General features: G+C 39.8%; 1 protein-coding gene across 7 annotated transcripts in view; it reads right to left on the reverse strand.

The window, feature by feature from the left end:
- ADGRF1 (adhesion G protein-coupled receptor F1) overlaps nt 1-11,976 on the reverse strand; it is a 42,967-nt gene that overhangs the window by 30,821 nt on the left and 170 nt on the right. For 4 of the 7 annotated variants that reach the window (XM_073905061.1, XM_073905060.1, XM_073905056.1 and 1 more), the window contains exons 1-2: nt 10,418-10,555; nt 2,060-2,125 (exon numbers count right to left, since the gene is read on the reverse strand). The gene's annotated coding sequence lies outside the window, so the exon portion shown is untranslated. Of the gene's footprint in view, nt 1-2,059; nt 2,126-9,563; nt 9,623-10,417; nt 10,556-11,976 lie in introns of those variants that run through there. The other 3 variants (XM_073905057.1, XM_073905058.1, XM_073905059.1) reach the window with 3 other exon arrangements.

Genomic DNA, 11,976 nt, shown 5'->3' on the forward strand with positions numbered 1-11,976 from the left:
TATTTCCCCCATTCCCCACCCACCTACCCTCTGGTAACCATCCGTTTGTTCTCTATAGTTAAGAATCTGTTTCTTGGTTTGCCTCTCTCTCTTTTTTCCCCTTTGCTCATTTGTTTTATTCCTTAAATTCCACATATGAGTGAAATCATATGGTATTTGTCTTTTTCTGACTGACTTATTTCAGTTTAGCATAATACTCTCCATCTCCATCCATGTCATTGCAAATGGCAAGATTTCATTCTTTTATATTCTTTTATCTTCCTAATCCATTCATCAGTCAATGGACACTTGGTCTGTTTCCATAATTTGGCTATTGTAGATAATGTTGGTATAAACATCAGGGTGCATGTATCCCTTTGAATTAGTATTTTTGTATTCTTTGGCTAAATACCTAGTAGTGTAATTTCTGGATTGTAGGGTAGTTCTATTTTTTTAAGATTTTATTTATTTATTTTATGAGAGAGAGAGCAGGGAGAGGGGCAGAGAGAGAAGGAGAGAATCTCAAGCAGACTTCCCACTGAGTGTGGAGCCTGATGCAGGGCTTGATCTCATGACCCTGAGATCATAACCTGAGCTGAAACCAAGAGTTGGATGCTTAACTCACTGAGCCACCCAGGCGCCCCTGGGTACTTCTATTTTTAACTTTTTGAAGAACCTCCATACTGTTTTTCAGAGTGGCTGCACCAGTTTGCATTCCCACCAGCAGTGTAAGAGGGTTCCCCTTTCTCCACATCCTTGCCAACATCTCTTGTTTCCTGTGTAGTTGATTTTAGCCATTCTGATAGGTGTGAGGTGATATCTCATTGTAGTTTGATTTGCATTTCCTTGATGGTGAGTGATGTTGAGCATCTTTTCATGTGTCTGTTGATCATCTGTATGTCTTCTTTGGAAAAATGCCTATCCTGTCTTCTGCCCATTCTTTAATTGGATTATTCATTTTGGGGGTGTTGAGTTTTATAAGTTCTTTATATTTTTTGGATACTAACCCTTTATCAGGTATGTCATTTGCAAATATCTTCTCCCATTCCATAGGTTGCCTTTGAGTTTTGTTGATTGTTTCCTTCACTGTGCAGAAGCTTTTTATTTTGATGAAGTCCCAATAGTTAATTTTTGCTTTTATTTCCCTTGCCTGAAGAGACATATCTAGAAAGAAGTTGCTATGGCTGATGTCAAAAAAGTTACTTCCTGTGTTCTCCTCAAGGATTTTTACAGTTTCTTATCTCACATTTAGATCTTTAATCCATTTTGAATTTATTTTCATGTATGGTATAAGAAAGTGGTCCAGTTTCATTCTGCCTGTGGCTGCCCAGTTTTCCCAGCACCATTTGTTGAAGAGACTATCTTTTTCCCATTGGATATTTTTTCATGTTTTGTCAAAGATTAATTGACCATATGGTTGTGCGTTCAATTCTGTGTTTTCTATTCTGTTCCATTGATCTATGTGTCTTTTTTTGTTGTTGTTTTTTGGCGTCTGTACCATACTGGTTTTTATCACTACAGCTTTGTAATATAAATATTTGTTTTTATTTTATTGGGTGGAGGGTTTTTTGTTTTGGTTTTGGTAAATTGTCACATCCTACTAAATTAATTTACCAATACCTTCTTTGAGTGCAGCCACATTGCAAAGGAAACTTGTCTCTTTCCAACCCCGTTCTTTTTCTCTACTTCCAGGGAAAACTATTTAATCTCAGTTCCTGACACTGAGCACTGTTTGGACCATGGTCTTTAGTGCTGGAGCTTTCAAAGAAGGAAACCGTCACCATGAATGTGGGTGTGACCTACCCTCTCCTTGAGCCAGGGCCTGCTTCCAAATGGAAGGCCTGGCCCTTGGCCCTTTTATGGCTCTTTCTCTCAATCATTTCTCTCAATATCTCTCTCTCTGAAAAAACCTTCTTTCTCCCTCCTGTTGTCCAGGCTTGAGGCTGCAAACCCAACTCAAGAAGGCCTGGGCATTGTGAGGAAACTCTCTCTCATACTCTTGGCCTCTCTTCCTCCCAGGTGGAGGGTGTATTCTGGGCTGTCTCCTTGGACTTGCTAGAAATGGTAAATTATTACTTACAGTCAGGGTTTCAGACCTGTGATTCCCAGTCACTGCTCTGTAGGCCAATCACGAATAGCTGTATTTCTAAACAGGAGGAGGAAGAGGGGGACAGGGTGGGGAAGGAAGAGGAGGGAGAGAAAAGAAAATATTTGGAAGCTCATTAGAAAATACAGGTGCCCCCCTCCCACCCTAAACCCTACTAAACCTTAGACAGGCCAGGCCCAGCCAGGGATGCTGACCTCCAGGCAGGTTTAAGAGTTGTTATTCTAGACTGGTTCTGGGATAGGAAACAGGAGTTTGGTACTGAGGCCAAGCCTGTGATTTGAATTCTACTCTGGGGTTTGGGACCAAAGCTCAAACTAATCAAAATGTTTTCTTTGCTTCCTTGGTACATACACCCCCTTCTGGGATAAGGTTGGAAGACTCAGTTTCAGATAAATAATGACTAATTTTTTAGTGTTCCGTGTGTGCCACACAATATTTGAGACACTATTCATTGTCCATAATTATTTGTTGTTTTTCTGAAATTCAGATTTAACTGGGCATCCTCTATTTGACAGCTAGTCAAAGGTGGGAAAATGTACCTTCTCAAGGTACATGGGACCCAAGCACTGTGGCTAGATTGCCCAGGGTTCAGGGACAAGCTTTGACATTTATCAAGTAGATGCCCTCTGACATTTTCTCAGGCTTTCCATACCTCAGTTTACTAACCTATCATATGGAGGAAATAGTATAAATTCAGAGGTTCTTAGGAGATTTGAATGCATTATTGCATGTAAAGTACCTGGAAAAATGCCTGGCAGGTGGTAAGCCTCAATTATGGTTAGCAATTAATGCTAGCATTACTAATATTTTAATTTCATCACCATTTATAGTTACTTGTTGAATTGTGTCAGAATTTGACTTCAATTGTGAGTCAAATTAACTTATCAAATAAAAGGTGCTCCCGGGTCAATGGCCACCACAATGTAAATGGAAGGATGGACCCCAGCCTCAAGATGATAAAAAATACATTGTTACAGTAACTGAATTATCTGACTCAAAAGAGAGTCCTGGACAGTGTGGATGTCAAGAAATACTGTGCGTGTGTGTGTGTGTGTGTGTGTGTGTGTGTGTGTGTGTGTGTGTCTAGGGTAATCTTACATCCCACCTAACTCTGACTTTACTAGAGGCAACCCTCATGGTATTTTCAGCACTTCCTTTCCAAGCTGAAAAGTTCCTTATTATTAAAACATTCTCAGAATCTGTGTGCCCCTGCCACAGACAAGGAGCTGTTGTTGACATCAGAGTATGTGTGTTTACATCTCTCGTTCTGTGGCAGCTGGGGGCCAATGATGCCTGACCCACAGCTGTGTTGGCACCAGCTCAGTGGGAAGGCTTAGCCATGGTAGAACCCCCCTCACTTCCTTGAATTCATTCAAGTGAATTCATTCCTGATAATCCCTGTCCTTCAGTTTGCAGAGAACAATCATTAGGATTTGCTACTACGCCTCTAGAGAAGGCTGTCCATTGTCTCTCCATCTTCCAGTTACGTCTTTATGGGCTCCAAATATTATTTATTTATGTCAACAGTTGTCACCTTATCAATAGCGGTTCGAGTTGGAACTGCTCACTCCTACACTTCCTAGCATTTTTAGCAACATTCTAATCTTAGACACTGTGGCACACTTGGGCTGCTTTCCTGGCACCAATATTTATGGGATTGTTTCTTCCTCTATAAATAGAAGAATTCCCAGTAGAGTTGTCTCCCTCCTCTCTGTCTTGGACTCACATGGGCACACGTGCATACCACACATACACACACACACACACACACACACACGCGCGCGCGCGCGCGCGCACACACTAATGGAATACAGCAGATCTCCAGTTAGGATCTGAAGGACATCATGACTCAAACAGAACTGATTGTTTTACCAGCACAGGACCTGTAAAGCCTTGGTTTTATTTCACCTTTTATTTTATAACGTTTTGGTACCATTTGCATTGGGATCTATCTTTATGGAGGAATCCTTGGGCCTTTTGCCTTTGAAGTGAGTTTCTTTGTTCTCCTTTAAGTAGGTAGATCTGGTAGCGGTCAGGTGAAAAGGTAGGTGGGGACAAAGAAGACAACCAATTCACATCTAGAAAAATATTGGGAGGTGTGGTGAATCTTGAGCTAGACACACTTCTTCTGGAAGAACTACAATTTAAAGTTATCTAAAATCTCAGTGAGTATCTGCATAAATATGTGTGCACAGTACAATTTGAAGAAGATATTTTACATTTTAGCAAGTTTTTAGTGTGCTTCTGTTGTATCAGCATAATGGAAAAGAGCTAGATGAATTAGAATCTAACCCCAGGTTTGTCTTTTAACTGCCAGAACTTATGAAAGTTAAAGAAAAAAACAAACCATGCTACAATTCAGTTTCCTCTTCTATAAAATAAGCAATAGGATAAGGTGAGCTCAGATCCACTCCCATTCAGATTCTATTGTTATATGCCCATTTCCCAGTTTCTCTTTGGCTATTATTTATTTAATTATTCTTTTCTTTAGTGTCTATTGGTCATCAAATCTAAGCTGGGAAAGATTAACATGTTTTATTGGGCTTTATACCTGTTTCCTCCTCAAACTGGTTATTATAATTCTGGAATATCTGTTGGGATTGGCTGAGCACCTACTAAGAATGAAGTCCTTGGGTTGAGAAGAGAGGTGTGATTTTTAAGAATCCTAGAATGATAAGGCTGGAAGAGACAAAAGGAATCACTTAGTTCCGTCATTCCTTCCCAGGACGCTTTACCAATCTGCTAAAGCCTAATTTGTCCAACCACGGGATATTGAGAGCCTCCAATTTCCCAGGCACTGTGCCAGGCACGGGTAGTTCACAGCACAGTCAGGCCGGGCGTTCATACACGGTAGCTCCGCCCATTATGGGAAACTCCAAAAACAGTGACCCAGACCCACTTTTGAAAACAACTGCTGGGTGGCGGGGGTCTCTTTGTTCCCTATTTTAAACCCTGCAACGTTTCCTTGAATGGATGTCCCTTCAGAGTCCAGTGTGTGGCCCTACCTCCTCGTCGGATCCTCTTCGATCCAAAAATTGAGAAACATTTTTTAAAAGTCTGTGTGTCCTTTCCCACTCATGGGAACTTTGGCTGCAGAGCATTTCTCGTGTTGCTGGTGCTCTCAGCCTAGCACAGCTGTGTGCTCCCCACTAACAAAGATTTTGGGCTTTTTAAAGCTTTTTCCTCTGGGGCGCCTGGGTGGCTCAGTCGGTTAAGCGACTGCCTTCGGCTCAGGTCGTGATCCTGGAGTCCCGGGATGGAGTCTCACATTGGGCTCCCTGCTCAGCAGGGAGTCTGCTTCTCCCTCTGACCCTTCCCCCTATCATGTCATGTGCTCTCTCTCTTTCTCATTCTCGCTCTCTCAAATAAATAAATAAATAAAAAGACTTAAAAGGAAGAAATAAAATATCCAATATTAAAAAAAAAAAGCTTTTTCCTCTGTACTTTGTATCTCAGCAAAGATACAGGATGATCAGTTGTTCTTAGCTCATCACCCAATACTTCTTCCGATGTCCTGGTAGAGTTCCTTTCCCACAGATGAGTCCAGCTCAATCCCCTTGTAAGAGCCTGACCGCCAGCCTCAGGGGTTGGCTCTTTTCCAATCACTTGTAACTGAAGATTTTCTCCTGTCGTTCATGGTTCAGTAGAGCCAACATTAGCATCAAGCCCTTAAAGGACGATTAATGGCATTCCAGAGAAGGTGCCAAGCTTTTTCTTTCAGCCAAGCCTTTGGCTCAGCAGTGGGGACCCAGCCTTCCGGGAATCCCCTGGTCGGGTTTATTTCCCATCTTCCCCACATGACTCTGCTTACTTAGAGCAGGTAAAAACCCATGGAATTTGAACTTCCTCTTAGATTGTTCCCTTGAAAAAGTACTTGAATAGCACTTGAGGGAAGTGATGGTTACATAAAAAGAAATAAGAAAAATTCTTTGTAATTTACTAAATGCTCTCATATGCATCGATTTGGTTATTTTGACAATCTTGTAAATAAAGTGGGGATTATTTCCATTTCATGCTTGCAGAAAATGAGAAGGGTAGACCTAAATTCTAAATAAAAAGAATTTATCAACTATTTCTCTACATTTCTCTCCCTGAAGAATCTAATATTTCTCTTGGACTCTGAGCCAGTGCATGTTGTTGCTTGGGAGATGATTTTAATAAGGTCCTGGATTGTTAATTTGATGTCCACCTGAGTTCCTTACAAATAAGCTTTCTTTGTTCAGGAAAAAGAATAATATATGTTTCAAAGCTATCCTCCTATCAAATGTGAGTGTTGTCAGTGTCTAAGGATGAAAAAACACTTTATCAGGCCTTTTGGAAAGAACCAGAGAACAAGCTTTGTGGCATCTTCTTATGTGAATGGTCAGATTAAAAATGCTACAAGCTCTTCTTGGGTACCTTTTTAAATAAGAGTAAAACTGATAGCCAACTTTCATTCAATGCTTAGACTGATAAATCTTAATTATTTCAAATATACTAAAGAACATTCATTCTTTGTTTCCCAATGCCTATTAACAGTATTTTCATCATAACTTCCTAATGAGTAAAAGCAAGTTTCCCAAACATATTCCCCAAATGATTCTTCTAGACAAAGAACCAGCTTCCTGGCATTCCACCTATCCTGCAAATATTATGTTAGTCCATACTCCAAAACCTCCCAGGCCCCACACTATGTTCAGATAAAGAGCACACGCATTAGGGCAGCAAATTCGTCATTTGGACTCCTACAATCTGCCCTCAAACATTCCTTCTGTTAAGCTTCTTCTTGTGCATCCTTAATTCTGGGCAAACTGGGATTTTTCCAGGTTAGAGTAAAGTGCTTCAAAAGGTCTATACATTTTGAATTTTGATCAGCGTGACAAAAATGCCTTCCCTATAGTTTTTCTATTGGAATGTTTACTTTTTCTTAAGAACTGTTTCTTTGGAACTTTTATATAACATGGATATTAGCTCTTTGTCGCTTCTATTATAAATTCTGTTAAAATTTTTTTAACTTTCTATGTTCTGCCCAAGAGCTCATGAAATCACATCTGTCACTCTTTTTCATTATGTATTTTAAACTAGGAGTCACGTTCAAAAATCTTTTTTATAGAATGATTGTAAAAATATTCTTATATATTTTCTTCTAAACCTTCTTTAATTTTAAAATATGTTTAAACTTTTAATCCTTCTGGAGTTATTTTAGGTTTTGGTATAAAATAAGCATTTACTTTCATTTTCCTCCAACTACGTTTCTTGACTAAACCATTCTTTTAGCAAGACACCTTGATAATTCTTTATTAGTTTTAAAGGCCACCTTCGTTGTATAATAAAAATCTGACTTAAATATTTGTAAATTCTTCCGCTGTGTCTTTTCTTCTCCTACTTACTTGTTTAATCGGAATTTTGGTCAACAACATAGTAGAGTGTTATATGCCTAAGAAATATAACATTAAGTTTCTTATGAGAAACAATTAGCCTGATTCTCTAAGAGATTAAGCACAGGGAAGGAAGTCTTCAAGCAAAATTGGGCTAAACTACAAACACAAGTATGCAGGGTTTCCATGGAAAATATAATCTGCTTAATACAAAGTCTCTTTACCCAAAACTTTGCAGGTGTGGATCTCTTCCATTGTGACAAGTTACCTAATACTGTAAATTTATAGTAAACGCCTGCTTATCCCTAAACAATAAAGGAACTTTTACAATCAGTTTTTTTTATTTTATCTTATGATTAAAAAGCAACAAGTTTCATCACACTGTCCCCAGCAACTTTTTTAATGTTTGCCAAATTGATAGGCAAAATTTTTGTCTAATAGTTTTAATTTCCATGTCTTTGATTATCCCTAAGATTATGCCTTCTTTTTTTCAGATGTTTATTAGCCATTTATATTTTTTTTTTCTGGCTTGACTTTTTAAGTAAGCAAACAAGGAAATTATCTTAAACTTTATTTAAAGTCTTTATTTTAAAAGACTTTAAAACAAAATGAAAAACTAGAGTTTCCAAGGTTTGTGGGCCTCAGAGATTAAAAACGGGCATTTGCACTGAAGACCCAGAGACCCCACGGGGGCCTGAGAACCCCCATCAACAAGATTTAACTCCAGTTTGCATAGTTTGAGGGCTACATACCTCACTGCTGTTCTCTTTACATATCATTTATTCAACCGACTGTGCACGGGGAATTTACCACAACTCCATGAAATGCCAGGGCATTTTCACACTTGTTAATTCTTACGGATTTTCATTTTTAACATCTCAGAATTCCGGGTTTCCACCTGCCATCAGATAAGAGCATCTGAGACACTCTGTGGTTTGCAGGGGAGGGGGGTGGTAAGAGAGTTTGGGTACTATGGTTGTGGATTTCAGCAAGGCTGGAACCTGCAGGGCGTGTCAGAGAGGCCATGATGCTATAGACCTTTTGCACTGTCCTTCCAAGTTTCTAGATTATTTTCACAGCTGCTAAGATCAGGTATCTAGCTCATCTCGAACTGTGGAGACCCTGACATCCTGTGAGTGCTTCCCTGCTCACACACAACTCAAACTCCATGATGTGTTTGGGAACAGGGTTTCCCCTTTTCTGTAGCTATGGGTATTTCCTGCCAAAGAACTTTAGAAAGAGAACAAGGTAGAATATTGTTAAAGTTGCAAATACATGTTTAGATTGGGTGGAACATGGTTTCATTAAGGAGTGGCATTCAGCAAAACTGAGAATTCAGTGACATTGTCCCAAGGATGCCACTTGTCCACCTTCTGAGCTCTTTATCCTCGTGACACACCCCCACCACTGGTGACACCCATCAATACCCAGGACCCTCTTGCTGCTTCCAGTTTGCCCTCACTCCCAACCAAAGTGCTAAAATCAGTCACTTATACCCTAGTTTAAATGAATGTGCTCATTTATTTTTTTCTAGGAGAATAGTTGCATTCCTTTAATTGTGGAATGAATGACATCAGAGGGTGTATGGATGCAAAAGTCCGGTGTTCCCCTTACCTTCAGCACAACCAGAGATAAATCCTATAATGGGAACCCTATTCCTACTTGAAAAAAAAATTAAAGAAATTTACTCTCTTTTTAGAGAGTAGGCCATGCATACCTATGAGGCATGTCAGCAACAATTCCCATCAATTTGTGGCTGCGTACGAAATAGAAGGGTTTGCAAGCCAACCTGAGAAGCCTCAACATGCATACACGTATTTTAAATCTTAATTTAAATCTTAATTTAAATCAATGCTTATTGCCACCATTCTGCAAATTAAGTAACCAGAGCACAAAAAGCTAAATAATGTGCTCAAAGTTATAATACTTGCTAATAGTTGAATAAAGTATTATTTTTGTGGCCATTTTTGTAAGACTGTTTTTAATTTTGGTTATGGTTGGATAATTAGCAGTGGTTCTATTACAGAAAAAACCATAAAAGGCTCTGCTAATATTCAAATAAATTATAGAATATATGTTTATCTATTTTTATTATTTATTTTCTATCTCTAATTTCCCACCTATGTGTGTTATTGTCAAGATTCCTTTAATGGATATTGTCATGGAAAAGCCACAGACATCATTTCTCCACATCTCTTCCAATTTGACCTTCTTTCTATATTTTCTTCAGTAACTTCCCATCATCTATCTAGGATATTGGGTTTACATAAATGGATTTTTCTGAAAGAAAGAAAGGAGGGAAAAGAAAAGAAAATAAAGGAAAAAAGGAAAAGAAAAATTGCGAATTTTCAAGGACTGTCAGTCAGAAAATACAGTGTATTGCTTTGTATTTATTAGGGGGAAGGAGCGGGGAAATGATTATAAAGGTCAATTTTTCAATTTTTCTAAGTCCAAGGAGGGAGTTCAGTTGGGAAGTATTTCCCAGATTATACTGGTTCAGGCAAAACTTAATTATGAATTCATCTTAAGTGAAAATAAACTTAATCTGCTCAAGCATATTTTTATTTTAAGAGATTGCTAAAGCTAATATGTTACTGACCAGTGGAAGTCATGAAATCGGTATTTTTAACAAGTATCCTTGGTGGCACCTTCTTTATTCCAGTGACTCTACCTCCCAGGCACACCTGAAGAATAGGGGGTCCTGGGCTGTAATCCATAGAGAGAGGTGTGTGCTTTGAGTCAGGGAACTTGGAGTCTGCGAATCAGTAAATCATCTCAATTAATACAGTCACCAAGCGGATGAACTCTCTTATCTCTGCTCATTGCTTTTTCCATTCTCTGTCCCTTTATTTAACCTTCTTTAGGAAATGGGATCTTGAAATCAGAGTTTTCCCTGGGGGTAGGGGAAACTATCTCAAATTAACAGATAGTACTGGTGATAGTAATACACATTCTAAGGAATCAAATCACTTACCTGGTGATTCCTCTCTTCACAGCCTCTGGGAGCCCTTCCTCCAGGTGCTTGCAGTTTAATCACTTCTTAAGGCTGTTTGGAAAGACATCGCTAATTAGTATCTGCACAGCGGCCCACGGGCAGCCATGCAGGTCCACTGGTACCTAAGCAACTCCTGCTTCATGCGGCTGCCCTTGTAGGCAAACAAACCTAGGACACACCCCCTTCAAGAAGGAAAAGAGAAATACTTTTCTGCTGACTCTCCCTCCCACCTGGAGTCACTACCAAGCTGGTAAGAGGAAGGAGCTCTGAGTCCAAGACCTAATGTTTCTTGCCACCGACATACACAGATTTCTGAAACCACAAAAGGAAAGTGGGAGAAAAATGCTCTAGGGGAATACAGAAGACTTCTGCCCTAGATCTGTCTGCTACAAAATGCCACTCTGTCAAGCTTTCAGGTCCAGCCTCAGGACACCCCGGTCATACCCCATAAAGCGGGTGGAATGAGACCTTCATGTATCATTCAACTGGGGGAGATGGGCAATTCCAGGGGAGTGAAGGGAGGGGTCCATATTATTCTTCCTTTTCTTTCTCACTCAGAGCTGAAGAACCAACTCTGTTCTTTCCCAGACAAAGGAAGCTCAGACCTACTGGTGGGATAATACGGAATGGGGGCTGGCGAAACAGAAGAGCGTACATGCTAAAGGTGAATGCTTTCTGTACATTCTTCGCCCTTAGAAAACCTAGAACTAAATCTTTTTAACTTTTTAATAAATGTTTCTTTCCTTCCTAAGGACCCATCTGGTTAGAAAACTAACACTGTCTGTATTACAAATGACTAGAAGTGGTCTTAAGCCACTCCCTGTTTTGCAAATGACTTGAGGTGGCTCACAATGCCAGTGCACTAAAAAAAACTATATTAGAATAGAAGTAGGGAGGGCACCCGGGTAGCTCAGTCGTTTAAGCATCTGCCTTAGGCTCAGGTCATGATCCCAGAGTCCTGGGATCGAGCCCGCATGGGGCTCTCTGCTCAGCGGGGAGCCTGCTTCTCCCTCTGCTTCGGCTCCTCCCCCCGCTTGTACTCGCTCTCTTTCTCTCTCTCTCTCTGTCAAATAAATAAATAAAATCCTTAAAAAAAAGAATAGAAATAAGGAAACACAACCTATAAAATGTCTATATAAACTACACAAACTACAAAAAGGGAAGCTATAAAAGTAGAGTGTCAATTAAGAAAAAGAATGCAAATAAAAACCTATGAGGTATCTACACAATTTTATAAATTTGAAATGTCACTTTAGGAGCAAAGCTTCCTAGCATTTAAAGAAAAGGGGGCGGTGCCTGGGTGGCTCAGTGGTTAAGCATCTGCCTTCGACTCAGGTCATGATCCCAGGGTTTTGGGATGGAGCCCCGCATCGAGCTCTCTGCTTGGCGGGGAGCCTGCTTCTCCCTCACTCTTTCCTTCTGCCTCTCTCCCTGCTTGTGCTCTCTCTCTCTGTGTGTGTCAAGTAAATAAATAAAATCTTAAAAAGAAAGAAGAAAGAAAGAAAGAAAGAAAGAAAGAAAGAAAGAAAGAAAGAAAG

This window comes from Callorhinus ursinus, unplaced genomic scaffold (genome assembly GCF_003265705.2).
Source record: "Callorhinus ursinus isolate GAN/ISIS: 27379988/994484 unplaced genomic scaffold, GSC_fseal_2.0 scaffold22, whole genome shotgun sequence".
Classification (NCBI taxonomy): domain Eukaryota; kingdom Metazoa; phylum Chordata; class Mammalia; order Carnivora; family Otariidae; genus Callorhinus; species Callorhinus ursinus.